Source organism: Vigna unguiculata, chromosome 2, assembly GCF_004118075.2.
Source record: "Vigna unguiculata cultivar IT97K-499-35 chromosome 2, ASM411807v1, whole genome shotgun sequence".
In the NCBI taxonomy this organism is placed as follows: domain Eukaryota; kingdom Viridiplantae; phylum Streptophyta; class Magnoliopsida; order Fabales; family Fabaceae; genus Vigna; species Vigna unguiculata.
Window position 1 is genome coordinate 33,484,996 of NC_040280.1, and position 24,230 is coordinate 33,509,225.

At 27.9% G+C, this 24,230-nt stretch overlaps 1 protein-coding gene, 1 long non-coding RNA gene and 2 other non-coding genes across 18 annotated transcripts in view; 1 reads left to right on the forward strand and 3 right to left on the reverse strand.

The window, feature by feature from the left end:
* Positions 1-18,041, reverse strand: part of LOC114173793 — a 47,843-nt gene extending 29,802 nt beyond the window's left edge. The window contains exons 1-6 of one of the 10 annotated variants that reach the window (XR_003602589.1): positions 17,740-18,040; positions 16,957-17,024; positions 11,353-11,402; positions 11,206-11,269; positions 10,417-10,566; positions 9,321-9,593 (exon numbers count right to left, since the gene is read on the reverse strand). The gene's annotated coding sequence lies outside the window, so the exon portion shown is untranslated. Of the gene's footprint in view, positions 1-9,320; positions 9,594-10,416; positions 10,567-11,205; positions 13,231-16,956; positions 17,025-17,739 lie in introns of those variants that run through there. The other 9 variants (XR_003602582.1, XR_003602585.1, XR_003602583.1 and 6 more) reach the window with 9 other exon arrangements.
* LOC114173796 lies at positions 4,515-7,124 on the forward strand. Of its 6 annotated transcripts, none has more exons than XR_003602593.1 (4): positions 4,515-4,719; positions 5,195-5,399; positions 6,039-6,188; positions 7,012-7,124. It is a non-coding gene; the product is annotated as an uncharacterized LOC114173796 (long non-coding RNA). The 6 variants fall into 6 exon arrangements; XR_003602596.1 differs by having other exon boundaries at positions 4,521-4,719; positions 5,316-5,399; XR_003602597.1 differs by having other exon boundaries at positions 4,523-4,719; positions 5,336-5,399.
* On the reverse strand, positions 17,334-17,421 carry LOC114174783. Its single transcript, XR_003602744.1, has one exon. It is a non-coding gene; the product is annotated as a small nucleolar RNA snoR113 (small nucleolar RNA).
* Positions 17,582-17,675, reverse strand: LOC114174775. Its single transcript, XR_003602737.1, has one exon. It is a non-coding gene; the product is annotated as a small nucleolar RNA snoR113 (small nucleolar RNA).
* Positions 18,042-24,230: the final 6,189 nt, after the last annotated feature.

Sequence of the window (24,230 nt, forward strand, 5' to 3'; positions counted from 1 at the left end):
ATTCAATATTAAAATAACATACTCTTTTTGATTTTCATGATGTCAAATATTAAGAAAAATATTATAATAGTATAAATCTCAAATTAAAGTATCAAATAACAACTAAATAAAATTCAAATAATTATATAAAAGCTAAAAAATTACACATTACTAAAATTTTATAATAACCAAAATATTTATTAATTTTACAAATGATCAGTGGTTTCATTTGCATTCGATCCACCTACACATAGAAAAAAAATGAAAAATTAGATATGATATAATAATTGAAATTGAAAATTTTAATTACTAGAATATAATGTACCTTCTTCATCAGATTCATTTTCACTCATGAGAACATCTTTTCCTTTTAATTTTTTAACACCTACAAACACCAAATGTAGAATATTAGATGAGAATTCACAAAAAATACTAACAAAAAATATTAATAAATTTGAGTAACTTACCTAGATGGTTTGAGTTCCATATCCAACTTCTTGTACACATCAAAGCCTCTATAGTAATATGATGAAGTCGACTACGGTGAGAAGTTAATATCTGACCACCAGTACTAAAAGCAGATTCAGAAGCTACAGTTGTTATTGGAATAGCTAAAACATCCCTTTCAATTGCTTGAAGGGTTGGAAACTTTAACCCATTTGTTTTCCACCATGATAGGATATCAAATTCTTGTGTAACCGGCAAATTATCTTCTTCCAAGTAATAATCCAACTCTGTTTTCATAACTGTAGTTCTAGATTTTTTCTTTTTTGCCATAAACTCTAAAAATTCATTCGCATCATTATCAACATCCTTTCCCAACTCCAATGATGTAGCTCTATAAGAAGAAGTTTCATTCTTTTTTGATTGATATTCCAAAACCAAATCATAGCACATTTGACGAATCCTACTAAGTTTCAGATCAAAATCATTACCATACAATTTATAAAAATAATATTCTAACATGTCCATCTTGTACCTTGGATCTAAAACTGAAGCAATTGCCAATATATCATATAACAAAAAACAAAGAGAATGAGAAATATGTTATATATATATATATATATATATATATATTATATTATATTATATTATATTATATTATATATTATATTACTATGTATATATATATTATATGTGTGGATATCTTATGTTTATATATATATATATATATATATATATATATAATTATTTATATATATTATATTATATTATATATTATATTATTATTACTATGTATATATATTATATGTGTGGATATCTTATGTTTATATATATATATATATATATATATATATATATATATATATATTTTTTTTTTATAGATATATATTTATTTTAAGTATATATTATATTATATTATATAATAATATAAATATAATAATATATATTATATTATTATGTATATATATTATATGTATATGCGTAGATATTTTATGCTTTTATTTATATATATATATATATATATATATATATATATATATATATATATATATATATATATATATATATATATATATATATATATATATATATATATATATTTCTTTTAAATTTTTATAAATTTGTAATGTTATAAATTTGATTATAAAAGATCTCACTAGTTAAATGATTAATTTGTTTTATACGTATATATTATATATATTATATTATATTATTATGTATATATATTATATGTATATTATATTATATTATATTATATTACATGTATATGTGTAAATATATATATATATATATATATATATATATAAAAGTATATTTTATTTATATGTATATATACTATATTATATTATATTATATTATATTATATTTTATGTGTAAATATATTATTTATTTATATATATTTTTTAGATTATTTAATAAATTATAAATAGTTTAGTAATTTAAGCGGGGACGGGTATTTGGGCGGGTATATATATATCCCCATCCCCATCCCCATCCCCAGTTAAAAATTTCGGGTATTACCCATACCCATACCCATACCCAGTCAAAGCGGGGATTCCCCGTCAAAACGGGGACGGGTTCGGGTGATACCCACGGACACGGGTTTATTTGCCATCTCTATTCGTGAATACTTTGTAAAAGTTAACAAAAACTTTATCAAAGTATCGAAATCCCGAAATTTATAGCTTCCTTGAAATGTTTAAATAAAATCATTCAATGAATATTTAAATTGGTATTATCAAATAGATAATTCATTCAAATTTTCATGTGTAAACGAATTATTGAAAAAAAAATCTACTAACATATAAGTCCACTAATATTAATTAAAATATATATATATATATATATATATATATATATATATATATATATATATATATATTTGGTCCTTTAACTTTGACTGAATTTTGGAATTAGTTCATTTCAAAACTTTAGACCAATTTAGTCCTTATTTTTTGAAATACGTAGATTTAGTCCTTTTAATAAAATTTTGTTAAGTTTATTTGATGTTTCATACGTATTTCAAGATTGTATTTGAATTGTTTATAGTGTTTGATACATTTTTGCTTTAATATTAATACTATTATGAAATGCGTTTGAAATATCAAAAAAACTTAACAAAATTTGATTAAAAGGACTAAATACACGTATTTCGAAAGATGAATGAGTAAATTGATCCAAAGTTTTGAAATAGACTAATTTTAAAATTCACTGAAAATTAAGGGACCAAAAATATATTTAATCCAAAAAAAAATGTATCTATGTATTATATATCAAATATTTATAAAGAACTTATATATAAAAAAAATCAACAACCTATTTGGATAAAAAAAATTGAATAAGATAAATCAATAGATCAATTTCAATCTTTATTCTAAAACTATTTGTTTAATCTTCAACAAATTAAAATTATGGTCAATTTTAAAATAATAATATCCTTACTATATCCTTTTTTCAAGTTGATTCCTTATTTACTTACCACGTCCAATAATAATTCATAACAATATTCCTTTCCATAATAATAAAAAAAATGCCAACTGAAAAACAATAATTTAGAGCATTTTTTGTCTAACATCAATATTATTATTTAGCTAAACAAATATTATTTTTAGTTAATGTCTAATGGGAACAATCAAAATAGAGGTTGTAGTTTTTTTTTAACTAATATAAATAAGGTTTTTTCTAATGGGGTTATTTTTTTACCTATATAAATATTGGGTATTTTTATTGACACCAATGAAATTTCTTATTCGTTGAAATAACTTAATTTTTTAGTCAATATCAAAACATTATTTCTTATTGTTGAGATTATTTAACTACTAATACAATTTTTCTATGGAAGTCGACCAAATTTTTTAATTGAAGTATTAATTTTCATATTTGGTATTTTTGTATTTATTAGTAACTAAAATAAATATTTATTAAAATATTTTATAATTGGTATTTTTGGTACCTTGTCACCGAATCACAATCTTAGTAAAAAAGGCTTAAATACATTTTTCGTCCTCTTTTTTTTAGTATTTGTTGCAGATGATTCTCATTTTTATCAAATGTTTAAAATGATCCTCATTTTCGCAATTTGTGTTTAATTTACTTCTTTTATGTGATGTTGTTTAAATCAGTAACGGATCACTGTACAGGTGGCACTATTTGTATTACATTGTAGTGGGGATGTATTACGTATATTGTACAAGTATAGTAATTAGATACTTGAGGATAGATAGGTGAGCTACGGTTTTGGAAATTAATTGTTGGGCAGTTGGTCAGTTGCTGCAATCTTTTTCCTCCATTCTCAATTCGTATTGTTGCAATCTTCTTCTTCGTGCAATCCCATGTCACGGTCTCAATCTTCTTCCTCTACCTCTGGTTGTAATCGTTGGAGACAACAGTGTTGTAGCAATTCGTGCAATGTTGGTGGTTCAACGAGAAATGGGGGATTAACCCTGATTTGTAATTGTGAAAACAAACCTCAAAACAAAATTACGAAAACCGTAACCCCAATTGATCTAAATGTGCAAAATTTATCACAATTCCGAAAACCCTAAATCCACGAGCAAAGCACTTACCTCGTTGATGATGATTAACTGAAAAATTGAAATCAAACGAACAAATCGCCACGTCCAATTGCTGCTTCCTCTGCAAATCGGAGATGAAGAAATCGACTTTACTCGTCAATGCCTAATTGCAGCTTAACCTAATTGGAAAATTGTCCCAAATTAATAAGTTAACGTTAATAATCCACATGTACAGTACATGTAATAATACATCCCAATATAATGTAATACAAATATAGTGTCACATGTACAGTGCTCCGTTACTGATCTAAACGGCGTCACAAAAAATGACTAAATTAAACACTGAATTGTAAAAATGAATATCATTTTACACAGTTAGTCAAAATGATGACCATCCACAATAAACATTACGAAAATGACGAAAAGGGTATTTAAGAAAAAAAATATTAAGAATCAGAAACGAGTAACATATGCTCTTAAAAGTAGGTTCAAGCAAAACGGTTTTTTTGAGGCCTAAGTGTGAGAGCTTAGTTTCCAGAAGAGGCTGTTTCTTCCTTCTTCTTCCTGCACCTTTCTCTCCATTTTACTCCTCTTTCAAAATTTAATAAAACCCTAAAACGTAACAACCCTGAAAACCTAGTTACCCTTCTTACTTCCTTCTCTCGCCACAGCTTCTCACCCTTTCATCTTCATCTCTGCAATCCTCACTGTAGGAGAAAAACCTGTCCGTGAATCCACTTTTGGAGCGAGCATTGTGCACGCCTACCCTTGCCTGCATCTGGTGAGGTCATTTTTTCACTCTTTTTTTTCGATTTGGGGGTGGGATGTGTTGTGAAAACATATTCTTATTCCCTGTTTTTTAGCCAGAGTGCTTGAGGGTATTGCAAAAGGATCACGTTTTTTTTGTAGCTCGGAGCGAGTCCAGGTAAGGGGCCACTGTGATCGGAAATTTCTGCGCACGGCTTTACAATCTGCGAAATGTGGAAGAATTTGGGAAATGTGTTTGAAATGATTTTTTATATTTTAAACTAAAAGTTTTAAATATATGTATTTTAATACTTCTATTTATTTTTAACAATGAAATCTGAGATCATGCTGGACAACACTAGTCAATCTAGCTTGTTAAACAAACCATTTAGGGGTTGGTTGTCATTCGATCACAACTTAAGTGCATATTGTTTCCTTCAAATTTAGGGCACCTAAGTTGATGGTCCTATCTAACATTTATTAAATATGTATTCTTTCTGATTTGCTAGTGAGTTGATTTTTGGTTGCTGCTGAGAGTTTTAGAGTTTTAGGGGAGGATTTGGTGAAGTATGGAACACTTATTCATTCAATCCTTCTGTTTTTATTTTTTTGTTTTCTTTTTATGTTAAGTCCACTGCTATATTCTTCAGCAATTGGGTTTGAAGAGCCGAGGAACAGGGTTGCAATTTTCATCCCGGTTTAGTGCTGAAAGAGGTAGGTTCTTCGGTTTTGTTCTCTTCTCATAAAAGCCTGTATGAAGATAAGACTCACATCTTTTTCTGACCACATCATTTTCCTAATACTTTTCATTTTGAACTCTGAAAACTTGTTCTAACATGTGCTTTTGGAATTTTTAAGTTCATATGCTTCTCGTTGCTATTATGCTGTACTAATTGATTAGATACATTGCTTTTTTCGGATTCATTCATGATTATTTTGTGAACATAAAATGTGTGTTTATGGACTTATGGTGATCAATGTATACCAATATTTGGTTCTGTTTGTATGGTAAATTGGTAACGATTATGGCCTTCTAACTGTACTAGGTAGAATTGTATTTTTTGTGTGCAAGGTAATTTATACTTGATTTCATGTCTATATTGTGCCATATGTTATCTCGAAGACTGAATTCTTAAAATTTTAAATATCTTTGTTGAACAAAAAGGGTTAAAGTGTTTTATCTTTTCAGTAGACTGACCCTAAGACATAAGTTGTATTTGGGCTTTTATATTTATGGGTTTTATGAGCATGATATGTTTAATTTGTCTGATCCAACTTTAATATTAATATGAATATATGTATTTATCTCTTGTTAAATGCTCTTTACCTTGAACTGAATTAATATGATTGCAGGGCTTTGTCTCTACATAAGAAAGCAGTATGCCGCACAGAACACGACCCATGACAGCACTCTTGCTGTTCACTGCACTAAATACAGTTTTGTGTGCAACCATTACTCCAGTCTATGATTTTGTTTGCTTTCTTCCGTACTGGGAAAGAAGGGTGAGATTTTTGCTATTTCTTTTTCTTTTTTATTTCTTTGTTGCATTCCATCATCTGGTTCGTTATGTCAATGAAATTATGTGAAATTACCCTAGTTAAGTTGGAGCACTGTTGTTATTGTCCTGGTATTCTGTAGATCAGATCTCAATTTCATTAATTCTTGAACTTGGTTATAGACTATGATGACTCACAATACCCCCTTATGGTGCAACGTGAGGAAATTATTAGCGTGATTGGGTATTTTTGGCGTTTGTAATCATGTAGAAAAAATTGTTCTTAATGGCTTCTGATCTTGAAGGTGGTCCTTAATGTGAACCATAAGGTTGTTGCCTTGTGACCTAACATAACATCACAGATTCAAACCCTCCCTAATTCCTCTTTTCAGCGGCTTTTGATCCTGAATTAACGTTAATGATATGTTGGATGTTTGTTCATGACCTATTTTACTAGTAGTGGAACATAAGTACATTAGAACCTTTTTAATTTTTATTATGTTGGATGTTGGATCAACTCAGATTTCTCTTTTTAATTGCCCACTGTTTTGAAGATGTACATTAGAACCTGCAAATGTATCTGTTTTGGAATCATATCTTAGTTCATAGGAAATCTTAAATATTGCCATCTAGTGGTATGTGGTGAATAGTGATAGCCATTGCTATGCTTAGTACGTGCAAAAAACAGAGTAGATGAACTGGCAGAGAAGATAGCTCTGTCACTGTAATGACTTATGGATGTATTGGTAATGTTTTGGTTGGGGCTGACTTTGAAATAGTATGTGTTAATTGTCTATGTGGCTAATTCTTTACACGATCTAATGTTACAGAGGGAAAGGCGTCGCCAGCAACGAGAAGCTACTATAGCTAACAGTACAAATTAGCCATGACAGCATTTAATTGGAGAACCTTTCCGTAGTAAGATTTTTATTGTCCTTTCTTGACGTAAATAACCATATTTGGAATGAAAATATGAACACTTGGACCCTTGGCCGCAATCGTCGGATATTTATATAAGTAACCTTACTGTAACATTACTTTATTAAGGTCGGAAACCAAATATTCAATTGAGTCAATTTTCTTTTTTAATTTTATTTCTTTTATGACCATTGATTTACATGAATTTAGTGCTGGCTTTTATGCAAAATTCAAGTTGGTAACTTGAGTTTTGCTTTATCTTTGAATGCAATTGCCACATGGTGGGCAAGGAATCCGCCTAGAGAAATTAATAACTCCATTTTGTTCTATCACATTATTTGTTTAGGAATCCACATAAACTAGGATACTAGAACTGTGAAATTCTTAGTAATAGAAGCTCTTCTGTGTTGCATGGTTTATTGGCCTTTTTACACGCAAGTGAAAAATGTCTCACTTTAATTATATGTCAACTTAAATTATCCACTTCTGGTATATGTCCAAAAATGGATTTATGATAAATCTATATTTTAATGGACTTAAGGTCCAAAAATATATGAATATGAATTTAAAGTGCAAAAATATATGGATATGAATTTATGATAAATCTATTTAAATGAATTTAAAATAATATAAATTTGAATTATTATAGTTAGACCTAGTTTGTGGGTTTTTTTCCCAAACTGGTGCAATTTTTTTTTCAATTTCCTAAAATGGTGTAGTTTTTTTTTTTTAATTCCCGGCAGAGGCAAGTCATGAGAAAATGGCACGACTTCATCTTGAAGAAGTCGTGCCAAATTAAGGCGAATTTGATTAAAATAAGCTGAAGTCGTGTCACATGGAGAGACTTCTGTGTTATGAAGAAGTTGTGTCATATTCAAATGACTTTAATTAACATTTTAAGCAAAGTCGTGCCAATATGGAAAGACTTCAGTATTAAATTCTTAATGAAGAATGAAGTCGTCCCATATTGGAACGACTTTGCTTAAAATGTTAATTAAAGTCATTTGAATATGACACAACTTCTTCATAACACAGAAGTCTCTCCATGTGACACGACTTCAGCTTATTTTAATCAAATTCGCCTTAATTTGGCACGAGTATAATTGTTGGAGGTCCGTGCAGTTGAAAGAAACAGCAACAGGAAGAAAAAGGCGAAAATAACTAAGCAAACTACTTTTGTAAGTGCTGGTGGTAAAGCATTCCATTGCTACCAATTTTTCCTTTTCCATGTGAAAGCATTGAATTGTTCTTCACACAGAAATTTCGATGTAGTTCCTCTTTCTGGTTTTACCATTTCCCTCAGACGAAAAAGAAAAAGTTACATTTGGGATGTTTATTAGCTGCACGAAAGAGACGATGATGATTGTTCATGAACAACCACCAACGGTTCATTAACATGACAGCAAGTTGGTGCCATTTGCCATTGTAATTCTAGGGTTTCCCTTATATACCATGGCGACATTGAAATGCATGTTCTTCTTCCACGTTGAAGTTCTTAGTTAATTGGGGTTGTTATGGATTCCTTCTAGCAAAAGTTTTCCTACCTACAATCGGTGCTCCATGTGACACGACTTCAGCTTATTTTAATCAAATTCGCCTTAATTTGGCACGACTTCTTCAAGATGAAGTCGTGCAATTTTCTCATGACTTGCCTCTGCCGGGAATTAAAAAAAAAAACTACACCATTTTAGGAAATTGAAAAAAAAAATTGCACCAGTTTGGAAAAAAAACCCACAAACTAGGTCTAACTATAATAATTCAAATTTATATTATTTTAAATTCATTTAAATAGATTTATCATAAATTCATATCCATATATTTTTGCACTTTAAATTCATATTCATATATTTTTGGACCTTAAGTCCATTAAAATATAGATTTATCATAAATTCATTTTTGGACATATACCAGAAGTGGATAATTTAAGTTGACATATAATTAAAGTGAGACATTTTTCACTTGCGTGTAAAAAGGCCAATAAACCATGCAACACAGAAGAGCTTCTATTACTAAGAATTTCACAGTTCTAGTATCCTAGTTTATGTGGATTCCTAAACAAATAATGTGATAGAACAGAATGGAGTTATTAATTTCTCTAGGCGGATTCCTTGCCCACCATGTGGCAATTGCATTCAAAGATAAAGCAAAACTCAAGTTACCAACTTGAATTTTGCATAAAAGCCAGCACTAAATTCATGTAAATCAATGGTCATAAAAGAAATAAAATTAAAAAAGAAAATTGACTCAATTGAATATTTGGTTTCCGACCTTAATAAAGTAATGTTACAGTAAGGTTACTTATATAAATATCCGACGATTGCGGCCAAGGATCCAAGTGTTCATATTTTCATTCCAAATATGGTTATTTACGTCAAGAATGGCAAGAAAGGACAATAAAAATCTTACTACGGAAAGGTTCTCCAATTAAATGCTGTCATGGCTAATTTGTACTGTTAGCTATAGTAGCTTCTCGTTGCTGGCGACGCCTTTCCCTCTGTAACATTAGATCGTGTAAAGAATTAGCCACATAGACAATTAACACATACTATTTCAAAGTCAGCCCCAACCAAAACATTACCAATACATCCATAAGTCATTACAGTGACAGAGCTATCTTCTCTGCCAGTTCATCTACTCTGTTTTTTGCACGTACTAAGCATAGCAATGGCTATCACTATTCACCACATACCACTAGATGGCAATATTTAAGATTTCCTATGAACTAAGATATGATTCCAAAACAGATACATTTGCAGGTTCTAATGTACATCTTCAAAACAGTGGGCAATTAAAAAGAGAAATCTGAGTTGATCCAACATCCAACATAATAAGAATTAAAAAGGTTCTAATGTACTTATGTTCCACTACTAGTAAAATAGGTCATGAACAAACATCCAACATATCATTAACGTTAATTCAGGATCAAAAGCCGCTGAAAAGAGGAATTAGGGAGGGTTTGAATCTGTGATGTTATGTTAGGTCACAAGGCAACAACCTTATGGTTCACATTAAGGACCACCTTCAAGATCAGAAGCCATTAAGAACAATTTTTTCTACATGATTACAAACGCCAAAAATACCCAATCACGCTAATAATTTCCTCACGTTGCACCATAAGGGGGTATTGTGAGTCATCATAGTCTATAACCAAGTTCAAGAATTAATGAAATTGAGATCTGATCTACAGAATACCAGGACAATAACAACAGTGCTCCAACTTAACTAGGGTAATTTCACATAATTTCATTGACATAACGAACCAGATGATGGAATGCAACAAAGAAATAAAAAAGAAAAAGAAATAGCAAAAATCTCACCCTTCTTTCCCAGTACGGAAGAAAGCAAACAAAATCATAGACTGGAGTAATGGTTGCACACAAAACTGTATTTAGTGCAGTGAACAGCAAGAGTGCTGTCATGGGTCGTGTTCTGTGCGGCATACTGCTTTCTTATGTAGAGACAAAGCCCTGCAATCATATTAATTCAGTTCAAGGTAAAGAGCATTTAACAAGAGATAAATACATATATTCATATTAATATTAAAGTTGGATCAGACAAATTAAACATATCATGCTCATAAAACCCATAAATATAAAAGCCCAAATACAACTTATGTCTTAGGGTCAGTCTACTGAAAAGATAAAACACTTTAACCCTTTTTGTTCAACAAAGATATTTAAAATTTTAAGAATTCAGTCTTCGAGATAACATATGGCACAATATAGACATGAAATCAAGTATAAATTACCTTGCACACAAAAAATACAATTCTACCTAGTACAGTTAGAAGGCCATAATCGTTACCAATTTACCATACAAACAGAACCAAATATTGGTATACATTGATCACCATAAGTCCATAAACACACATTTTATGTTCACAAAATAATCATGAATGAATCCGAAAAAAGCAATGTATCTAATCAATTAGTACAGCATAATAGCAACGAGAAGCATATGAACTTAAAAATTCCAAAAGCACATGTTAGAACAAGTTTTCAGAGTTCAAAATGAAAAGTATTAGGAAAATGATGTGGTCAGAAAAAGATGTGAGTCTTATCTTCATACAAGCTTTTATGAGAAGAGAACAAAACCGAAGAACCTACCTCTTTCAGCACTAAACCGGGATAAAAATTGCAACCCTGTTCCTCGGCTCTTCAAACCCAATTGCTGAAGAATATAGCAGTGGACTTAACATAAAAAGAAAACAAAAAAATAAAAACAGAAGGATTGAATGAATAAGTGTTCCATACTTCACCAAATCCTCCCCTAAAACTCTCAGCAGCAACCAAAAATCAACTCACTAGCAAATCAGAAAGAATACATATTTAATAAATGTTAGATAGGACCATCAACTTAGGTGCCCTAAATTTGAAGGAAACAATATGCACTTAAGTTGTGATCGAATGACAACCAACCCCTAAATGGTTTGTTTAACAAGCTAGATTGACTAGTGTTGTCCAGCATGATCTCAGATTTCATTGTTAAAAATAAATAGAAGTATTAAAATACATATATTTAAAACTTTTAGTTTAAAATATAAAAAATCATTTCAAACACATTTCCCAAATTCTTCCACATTTCGCAGATTGTAAAGCCGTGCGCAGAAATTTCCGATCACAGTGGCCCCTTACCTGGACTCGCTCCGAGCTACAAAAAAAACGTGACCCTTTTGCAATACCCTCAAGCACTCTGGCTAAAAAACAGGGAATAAGAATATGTTTTCACAACACATCCCACCCCCAAATCGAAAAAAAAGAGTGAAAAAATGACCTCACCAGATGCAGGCAAGGGTAGGCGTGCACAATGCTCGCTCCAAAAGTGGATTCACGGACAGGTTTTTCTCCTACAGTGAGGATTGCAGAGATGAAGATGAAAGGGTGAGAAGCTGTGGCGAGAGAAGGAAGTAAGAAGGGTAACTAGGTTTTCAGGGTTGTTACGTTTTAGGGTTTTATTAAATTTTGAAAGAGGAGTAAAATGGAGAGAAAGGTGCAGGAAGAAGAAGGAAGAAACAGCCTCTTCTGGAAACTAAGCTCTCACACTTAGGCCTCAAAAAAACCGCTTTGCTTGAACCTACTTTTAAGAGCATATGTTACTCGTTTCTGATTCTTAATTTTTTTTTCTTAAATACCCTTTTCGTCATTTTCGTAATGTTTATTGTGGATGATCATCATTTTGACTAACTGTGTAAAATGATATTCATTTTTACAATTCAGTGTTTAATTTAGTCATTTTTTGTGACGCCGTTTAGATCAGTAACGGAGCACTGTACATGTGACACTATATTTGTATTACATTATATTGGGATGTATTATTACATGTACTGTACATGTGGATTATTAACATTAACTTATTAATTTGGGACAATTTTCCAATTAGGTTAAGCTGCAATTAGGCATTGACGAGTAAAGTCGATTTCTTCATCTTCGATTTGCAGAGGAAGCAGCAATTGGACGTGGCGATTTGTTCGTTTGATTTCAATTTTTCAGTTAATCATCATCAACGAGGTAAGTGCTTTGCTCGTGGATTTAGGGTTTTCCGAATTGTGATAAATTTTGCACATTTAGATCAGTTGGGGTTACGGTTTTCGTAATTTTGTTTTGAGGTTTGTTTTCACAATTACAAATCAGGGTTAATCCCCCATTTCTCGTTGAACCACCAACATTGCACGAATTGCTACAACACTGTTGCCTCCAACGATTACAACCAGAGGTAGAGGAAGAAGATTGAGACCGTGACATGGGATTGCACGAAGAAGAAGATTGCAACAATACAAATTGTGAATGGAGGAAAAAGATTGCAGCAACTGACCAACTGTCCAACAATTAATTTCCAAAACCGTAGCTCACCTATCTATCCTCAAGTATCTAATTACTATACTTGTACAATATACGTAATACATCCCCACTACAATGTAATACAAACAGTGCCACCTGTACAGTGATCCGTTACTGATTTAAACAACATCACATAAAAGAAGTAAATTAAACACAAATTGCGAAAATGAGGATCATTTTAAACATTTGATAAAAATGAGAATCATCTGCAACAAATACTAAAAAAAAGAGGACGAAAAATGTATTTAAGCCTTTTTTACTAAGATTGTGATTCGGTGACAAGGTACCAAATATACAAAAATACCAATTATAAAATATTTTAATAAATATTTATTTTAGTTACTAATAAATACAAAAATACCAAATATGAAAATTAATACTTCAATTAAAAAATTTGGTCGACTTCCATAGAAAAATTGTATTAGTAGTTAAATAATCTCAACAATAAGAAATAATGTTTTGATATTGACTAAAAAATTAAGTTATTTCAACGAATAAGAAATTTCATTGGTGTCAATAAAAATACCCAATATTTATATAGGTAAAAAAATAACCCCATTAGAAAAAACCTTATTTATATTAGTTAAAAAAAAAACTACAACCTCTATTTTGATTGTTCCCATTAGACATTAACTAAAAATAATATTTGTTTAGCTAAATAATAATATTGATGTTAGACAAAAAATGCTCTAAATTATTGTTTTTCAGTTGGCATTTTTTTTATTATTATGGTTATTATGGAAAGGAATATTGTTATGAATTATTATTGGACGTGGTAAGTAAATAAGGAATCAACTTGAAAAAAGGATATAGTAAGGATATTATTATTTTAAAATTGACCATAATTTTAATTTGTTGAAGATTAAACAAATAGTTTTAGAATAAAGATTGAAATTGATCTATTGATTTATCTTATTCAATTTTTTTTATCCAAATAGGTTGTTGATTTTTTTTATATATAAGTTCTTTATAAATATTTGATATATAATACATAGATACATTTTTTTTTGGATTAAATATATTTTTGGTCCCTTAATTTTCAGTGAATTTTAAAATTAGTCTATTTCAAAACTTTGGATCAATTTACTCATTCATCTTTCGAAATACGTGTATTTAGTCCTTTTAATCAAATTTTGTTAAGTTTTTTTGATATTTCAAACGCATTTCATAATAGTATTAATATTAAAGCAAAAATGTATCAAACACTATAAACAATTCAAATACAATCTTGAAATACGTATGAAACATCAAATAAAATTAACAAAATTTTATTAAAAGGACTAAATCTACGTATTTCAAAAAATAAGGACTAAATTGGTCTAAAGTTTTGAAATGAACTAATTCCAAAATTCAGTCAAAATTAAAGGACCAAATATATATATATATATATATATATATATATATATATATATATATATATATATATATATATATATTTTAATTAATATTAGTGGACTTATATGTTAGTAGATTTTTTTTTCAATAATTCGTTTACAAATGAAAATTTGAATGAATTATCTATTTGATAATACCAATTTAAATATTCATTGAATGGTTTTATTTAAACATTTCAAGTAAGCTATAAATTTCGGGATTTCGATACTTTGATAAAGTTTTTGTTAACTTTTACAAAGTATTCACGAATAGAGATGGCAAATAAACTCGTGCCAGTGGGTATCACCCGAACCCGTCCCCGTTTTGACGGGAATCCCCGCTTTGACTGGGTATGAATATGGGTAATACCCGAAATTTTCAACTGGGGATAGGGATGGGGATATATATATACCCGCCCAAATACCCGTCCCCGCTTAAATTACTAAACTATTTATAATTTATTAAATAATCTAAAAAATATATATAAATAAATAATATATTTACACATAAAATAAAATATAATATAATATAATATAATATAATATATATACATATAAATAAAATATACTTATTTATATATATATATATATATATATATATATATATATATATATATATTTACACATATACATGTAATATAATATAATATAATATAATATAATATAATATAATATACATATAATATATATACATAATAATATAATATAATATATATAATATATACGTATAAAACAAATTAATCATTTAACTAGTGAGATCTTTTATAAACAAATTTATAACATTACTAATTTATAAAAATTTAAAAGAAATATATATATATATATATATATATATATATATATATATATATATATATATATATATATATATATATAAGCATAAAATATCTACGCATATACATAAAATATATATACATAATAATATAATATATATTATTATATATATATTATTATATAATATAATATAATATATAATTAAAATAAATATATATCTATAAAAATATATATAAATATATATATATATATATATAAACATAAGATATCCACACATATAATATATATACATAGTAATAATAATATAATATATAATATAATATATATAAATAATTATATATATATAAACATAAGATATCCACACATATAATATATATATACATAGTAATATAATATATAATATAATATAATATATATATATATATAACATATTTCTCATTCTCTTTGTTTTTTGTTATATAACATATTGGCAATTGTTTCAGTTTTAGATGCAAGGTACAAGATGGACATATTAGAATATTATTTTTATAAATTTTCGTCAAATGTGCTATGATTTGGTTTTAGAATATCAATCAAAAAAGAATGAAACTTCTTATAGAGCTACATCATTGGAGTTGGGAAAGGATGTTGATAATGATGCGAATGAATTTTTAGAGTTTATGGCAAAAAAGAAAAAATCTAGAACTACAGTTATGAAAACATAGTTGGATTATTACTTGGAAGATAATTTGCCGATTACACAAGAATTTGATATCCTATCATGGTGGAAAACAAATGGGTTAAAGTTTCCAACCCTTCAAGCAATTGCAAGGGATGTTTTAGCTATTCCAATAACAACTGTAGCTTCTGAATCTGCTTTTAGTACTGGTGGTCAGATATTAACTTCTCACCGTAGTCGACTTCATCATATTACTATAGAGGCTTTGATGTGTACAAGAAGTTGGATATGGAACTCAAACCATCTAGGTAAGTTACTCAAATTTATTAATATTTTTTGTTAGTATTTTTTGTGAATTCTCATCTAATATTCTACATTTGGTGTTTGTAGGTGTTAAAAAATTAAAAGGAAAAGATGTTCTCATGAGTGAAAATGAATCTGATGAAAAAGGTACATTATATTCTAGTAATTAAAATTTTCAATTTCAATTATTATATCATATCTAATTTTTCATTTTTTCTATGTATAGATGGATCGAATGCAAATGAAACCACTGATCATTTGTAAAATTAATAAATATTTTGGTTATTATAAAATTTTAGTAATGTGTAATTTTTTAGCTTTTATATAATTATTTGAATTTTATTTAGTTGTTATTTGATACTTTAATTTGAGATTTATACTATTATAATATTTTTCTTAATATTTGACATCATGAAAATCAAAAAGAGTATGTTATTTTAATATTGAATATTTTGATAGTATCATCATTCCGTTGGTGTGATTTTTAAATTTTTTTTATAAAAAATATTTAATTGATATATGGAACAATAAAAAAATGGGTATGGATATGGATATAAGAAAATACCCGTTACCCTGGGGATGGGAATGGGTCAAAAGTTGTATACCCATTGGATTTGGAGATGAATTTTTATTATGGGGATGGAATCATGATACCCGTACCCACCCCGTCGCCCCGTTGCCATCCGTATGGTTAAGGTTATTGTTTTTATGACTCTGATTTGTAGTCATATATGCTCAAATATATTTTCCTGTCAATTTTTTGTGATTGTTAGTGATAGTTCTATCTCTTGCCGTCCATATTAAACATTTTTTATCCTTAAAAACATGTATATAAATAAAACGAAGGACAGAACCAGAAAACAAAATCACACATAGAAAAAACACACAAAAGTTACTGCAATCAAAAATTACCGGAGAACCAGGGATGTGTTTGAGGAAAAAATGTTCACAGCAGTGATGTATTACGACACAGCAATAATCTGCACGAATTTTTTAAACAGGATAAATATTAAATACATATTAAATACACAGTAACAGATATTACATGTTAATAATAACCGGCAGAGACATAAAACCTAAAGTAAAGAACACACTTGAGAGTAACAGTACTCCTCCAAAATAAAGAAACCATAAGGTAAGAATGAAAAAGTTAACTTGTAAACAAAAAATTGAAAATTTTCTTCTTTATCGGGCTTCAAACTTTCATCTTCTCCTATGTTTTCCCTCATTTCCCTATTTCACCCTTGTTTTAAAAAGGAAATGAAAATGAAAACAAAAGACGGAGAGTGCTGGCTCAGAAAACCCTAAACAATGAAGTTCATCATTCTACAGCCAATAAATGACAACAGTCCGACCTTTTAATCATCATCATCGCCAGATAAACTCGGAAAGATCCGAACTTTGAACTCTCCTCTCCTACTATGTCTAAAACTCGGAAAGATACGAACTTTAAACTCTCCTCTCCTACTATGTCTTTCCCTCGTTTCCCTGTTTCAACATTGTTCTACATATGAAAATGAAAACAAAAATTCGTGTACTGGCTCAGAAAACCCTAAACCATAAAATCCATCAATCTACTGCCAAATAAGTAAATGACAGCCGTAAGTTCGGCCTTTTCATCATCATCGCCAGTAAAACTCAGAAAGATTCAAACTTTGTACTCTAAGATGAAAAAATGTAAGATTTAGGGTTTACCTCCGTTGTAACTATGCCAGTTTTGATAACAATGCGACTCACATTCACTCCCTGATTCACAGATCTGAAAGAATCAAAAGCATAGCGCACTTTTGATAACAGGACTAACATATCACAGATCTGAAAGCATCAAAAGCATCTCGCGGTTTTGATAACAATGCGACCCACGTTCACTTGCTGATTCACAGATCTAAAAGCATCAAAAGCATATCGCGGACAGAGCATGAAAGTATCCACAATCTCAGTTTTTGGTATTTCTAGGGTTTGAGTCCCAGATCCTGCTGCGAACCCATTTAAATAATCTCCATCCAAACTTAATTTAATGTATAATTTATTGTTTGTTTATTATATTTGTAATGGTAAAAAAAAATACATACTTTTATTATATTAAAATAATAATGCCACTCTTTTTTGGGCGAATTTCGTCTGTTTACGATGTGACTGTGTGTCTATCTTTTCTTTCACCTTTTTGTATTCTACTCTGTGAAATAAAAAAATAAATTATTGAAGAGCCTTCACCTATCTCACGATTTTAATTTTGTAACATAAATTCATACAAATGATATATTAATTTATTTATATGTTGTATGATAACTGGTTTACATAAATAATCATGACATAATTATATATATATATATATATGATATATTAATTTAATAAAAAATTAATACAAATATAGAATATGTTTATTTTACAAATCAATTGGTTAATCAAATCACATGATTTTAAAATAAAAAATATTTGACTGTTTTTATTCTATTCAATAATATATTTTTCAAACAAATTTATTAACGAGTTTTCATTCTCCATCTCAGGATTTAGTTATGGATAGATGCATCATAAATTAAATTTGAAAGGATTCTATTTTTGTGGAGGAAAATGAAGAAATTTAGAATTGAGGTTTACGATTCTCTTGTTAGCTTTGTAAAGTGGGTTTCAATCCCTTTCTCTTTGCATTGAAAATTTTGTTCATGAAAAAAGTTATTTGAATTATTTAATAATTTTTATAAAAGTAAAATGGCTTTAACATAAATTAATTGGTGTATTTAATAAATAGTAACGAGGAGTATAAAATACTGATATCAAAATATCAGTATTTTTTTTATTTAAGGAATGTCGTAATGAAATATTATGTTTTCAAAATTGACACCTAGAATAAATGGTTCAACTAGTGAGAACAACATATTCTCTTTTCGTTATTGTTTTATTAAGAAAATGAGACAAATAACTTATCTTTTAATGGTTCTTATTTTTTTTCTCTCAAATTTAAAAAATCTCTATACTGAACAATAGTAGAAGAATGTCACTCTTTAAAGAGTATTAACTATCAACATCCTAAAACAAAAAACATAAACAACATCATTAATCAAACAAAAACAAGAAAAACTAATCTCTTATACAACATATATTTGTAAGAAACATATATATTTTCCAACATTTTTAATAATAAATTATAACATATTTTAATAATAATATAAAATAAATGATGAAGTCAAAGATAAATTTTAGTAAGATAGTTTGAATATAGATAGTGAAAATGAAAAATATATTTCAAACATATCACAATTCACTCCCTTATAAATTTGGGGTACAAATAATGCATAAAGCAAATGTAAATGTTACAAAATTATTGATAAGTGTATCAAATCGTAAAGTAATAAGATGAATGGGTTTAGATATCGTATCCACATGGATTAACATAGTCTAAATTAATTGGTTAGATACCGATAAAGGTTGAAAATAACAAAATATTTGTAGTTTAAAGAAAAAAAAGTTTAGAATTTACTATAAAGCAAAAACAGAAATCAACATAATGAAAACAAATAACTTGATTAGAAAAATATGAGAAAAATAGCTTGAAATATTTTGATTCCTATACTCTAAATATTAATGGATATGTCCTTTTAACTAATAACGTTAATTTTTATGAACTTGTTCGATATTTTTAGTTGACATTTGAGTTGAAATATATTAAGATTATGTAAATAATTAAAACACCATCCTATAACGTTTTGATAACATATTAACAATATTTAATACAATTAAATTAAAAACACTATATTCATTTATTTATAAAATTTTAAAACAAAAATTAAGATGAAATCAGATTTCAATTTCGAATTCTTTATAACTCTAAATCGAGTTAGACTCTCCAATGTAATGTTGGAGTTTTTTTTACTTTTAAATGGGTTAATAGTTTGAATATGATGTCACATAATATAATTGAGCATCGTTTTCCTTTTTATTTCCCTTAGTTTATTTTTGTGTGTCTATTAAACACAGCTTAAACGATTTTCCAAAAATATCGGTTCCACGCATAGAAAAAAAAATAAAAATCAGACAGACACCGAATGGAGCAACATAAATTACAATGAAAAATAAATAAACTAAATTGAGTAAACCATATAAATATCAGAAGCTTTTGTTGGTAACTGGTTGGTCACCATGAAATGAACAACATAATTATTAATGTTAGGTTAGTCAGGCATGAGTCAAATCAATAGAGATGGAATATTTTTGTGGACACTATTTCATTCTTCTTCTTCTGTTAACTCTCATATACTATTTTTGTTTTGTTTAAAAATATCATACCAGCTTTTTATTTATGACTATTAGTTTATTATTTCAATAAATTATATGCAGTTTTTTTATAAATTATAAATATAAATAAACTTTCAAATAAAGTTCAACCTAACATATCTTAATTAAAGACGAGTTAGACTAAAAGACTAAAGTTACATTTTTTAAGAGGAGTTTTAATTTAAAAGAATTGTCGAGTGAATTTAGTTAACTAAGAATGAATAAAATTTGAACATGGTAAATGAATTATTAACCATTTACGAAACTAATTAGCTGGAATTGATTGAATATACTTTAAGACGATGGTAAAATGGGTGAGTCTTGTCCGTTATTTTTTTTAATTTCAAAATTTAATTATTTATTTATTTAAATATAAATATTATAAATATATTTAATTATATAAGTACTTTTTAAAGTTTTAGTTAATCAATTAAACTCTCTAATTAAATAAATTACAATCATTATTATATTTATGTATTATATTATTTTTCATATAATTAGTAATAATTTATATCAATATATAAAGAGATTTTTTTGTGTCCACTTTTCATAATGTCAATTTTACCATTTACAATATAATTATTTATTACATTTTTTAAAATTAACGATTATTTTTCTTATTTTCAATAAAATTGTTCATCTTTTTTCTTTTTTTTATTTATCAACAATTAATTTTTCTATTCATTTCACTTTATTTTCAATAAATATAAATTTATTTTATATATCTATGACAAGAATTTTCTTTTTTGTGTTCACATTTTTAAATACCAATTTTACCCTTTACATATAATTATTTATTGAATTTTTGAAAATTGAACGTTACTTTTATAAATTTTTTTATAAAATCGTGTATATCTACTATTCTCTTTTGCTTCATTTATTGGATAGTGATAGAGCTAATTGAAACAACAACAATTGGAACAAGAAACAACAATTAGCTCCATCGCTATCGATTACTTTTTTATTCTCTCATGTTTTTTTGTATATTTTACTTTATTTTTAATAAATATGATTTTATTTTACATATTCACTTAATAACAATACATTATCATCACCTATTAACATAATATCACCCGTATATTTAACAAATGCGTACACACAGGCGCGACAGTGCCTGTGTACATTAGTGGTTAATAATTAAACTTTAATTTATAAAAGTAATACTTTAAGTTATAATATTATTATACATTTATATTATTAAAATATACAATATAAAATTATTTTGTAAATTATTTTTTAATTTTTAATCAAAAATAATCTAACAGGTCAACTTTTACTTGTCTCTTACCTACTAATTTAACATACTAAAAAGATTATACCAAAATTAATTGACAGACTTAAAATTTGAAACAGATGCGCTTAAATTTTGAAAGACTTATTATTGTGGCACGCTTTACCACCCACTAATACATTTTGTAATTAATTAAATTTTCATAGTATATATGAATGAGTGGGTGGGTGATGAATAAACAGATGAGTTTAACACACAGCAAGAATCAACGACGGATTTTTATGAAAGAAGGAAGAGAAAAAATAATATACGCAAAATTTATATATTTTATATTGCTATGATTAATTTAAAAAATAATATATAATTTAATATATTTATAATCATCGGAGAAATTAAATATATATAAAAAAATGTCTATCATTATTTATATTATTTATATTGTTGAACTTATAATAATTGAATCATCATTAAATTTATCAATTAATTTTTTAATATAAATAATTATATTATTCGTAAAATATTTATTTTTTACCTTATTAATATATATTTGATTTAGAAAGTTTTGACAGACTTTCAATTTATTTTTATATAATGAGCAACATATTATATTATAATGTTTTCATCTTCGTCGCTTTTTATTAATTTTAAAAATAAATTTGTTTTTATTTTTCGTCAATATATCTGTTAAAAAATATCTTTTACATGTTATTAAATGGGATCCCATTGTTAATTTTAAAACAATTTACATTGTTTGTTTTTTCCATAATCAGTTTACACTCGTTATTTATTTTTTAATTACAGTATTATTCTCAAAAGAGGTCTCTTACTTAAAAAAAGATAATTTTCATTCAAATTAAAGGGAGTGGTACAAATTTAGGGTAAGTAGGATGTGAATGAGGATAAGTGTTTGGTGGGGTTGAGATTTGAACTTTCTCTGTATTCCCGGATAGAAAAATATGAAAAAATAAAATGAAAAAAGCAATTATCGTGTTGAAACACGTTTAAAATATTTATGTGTCCAAATATTTTGTTTTCAAGAAAAATAGTAATTCCACTTTCAATATTTAAAGTCCGTGTTGAAATTGTAATGTTAAAAAGTGAACGCGGTGACATGACCCATGCACACTACATGCACACTATAAATATAGCCTGTGAAGAGCCATTGTTGCAATTGCAAGCAAACACAATTCTCTATCTTCCTCCTCACTCACACAGAAACACCATACAATTCTTATGGCTTGTAAACTGCAAGGAACACTCATCAGGTGCCATTCCAGAAGTAGCAAGTTCATAGATCAGAAAGAGCGCGCTGCTTCTGTGGTGGCTCAAGCTCTCGTCACTCACCAAACTAAGCTCCCTCAGTTGAGCGTTACCTACGTCCCCCTCCAACACCCTCAATGGACAAAAACCCTTTCGAAACTGCCCAGAAGAAGGAACTTCCCATTTCTACTTCGGGAAAGTTCGGTAGGTTTGGAGGCAAATTTGTACCTGAAACGATTGTAGCCTGTTTGAGCCAGCTTGAAGCTGAGTTCAAAAAAGTCATGGCCGACGATGCTTTTCAGGTTAATTAATTACCCGAATTCATCAAATTCACTCTTATACTATAATAGCTTAATGTTTATCTTAGATTGAGTTGTTCTGTTTTATCTTAATAATCACAAATTTTGTGATTCATCATTCCAAATTGCCGTTTTTCTAGTTGACCACCTGAAAGATGATATATATGGATAAAAATGAAATTTTAATGTTAAGTTTTGACATTTTCTAACTCAAGAATAAAAATAGCGGCAAACCAAAAATGTAGACAGAGATATCTTGTGAACGAAAACACAGTTGAGATAAATTAGACTTTAATTTTTATGAGTACAAATTATAGTTAATGATAGAGTAGCAATCAACTTTAGCTTGCTGATGCTAATGATAGTGTTTGGGAAAATAAAATTATATTGCAAGTTTTAACTTCTGAGGATGATGCATTCAATCATGACTTGGGTGTTTCACGTTGTTTACGAGATTTTCTTTTCTTCTTATTTTTGTTTTTTCTCTTTTGGTTGTTCTGTGGTTTCTTCTCAAGTTATCTTACATGGTGAGTAACATGCCATCGCCCTATTATTCTAAGTTCTCATTCATTTTTGACCATCCAATCCAAAGATGCAAATATTTACAAGTCAAACGTGTGATAGCATCAGCAGTCGGTGTTTGTTTTAATGACTTTTTTTTTTCAAAAGTTAAATCACACTTGTGCATTAAACTAAAACATGTTACATAAATTATTCTTCAAATAATGGTTTTACCACAGAATGATGCAATGAAAACTAAAACTCATTCCAGCTTGGTAAGAGTGAAACCATTAAAAGTCGCATGTTTACGTTTTCATACCAAAAAACGATTAAAAAAATTTCACTCAAATTTGTCAGACTTTTTTTTCAGTAAAAATTAGTCAGCAATCATATTTCTCACTTATAACATTTAAAAGAAATGCAATTTGTTAATGATAATTATCTTGGTATTTTCTAACTTTTGAATATTACTTTTAATACAAAGCACCTTTCAACAATTGTATTCATAGTAATGATTATGCAGATAAGAGTTTTGAAAGTAAAGGGTATATACGCGCTAAACTAAAATGGCACTTCATCCATTACATTTAGAAGCAACTTTATATATATATATATATATA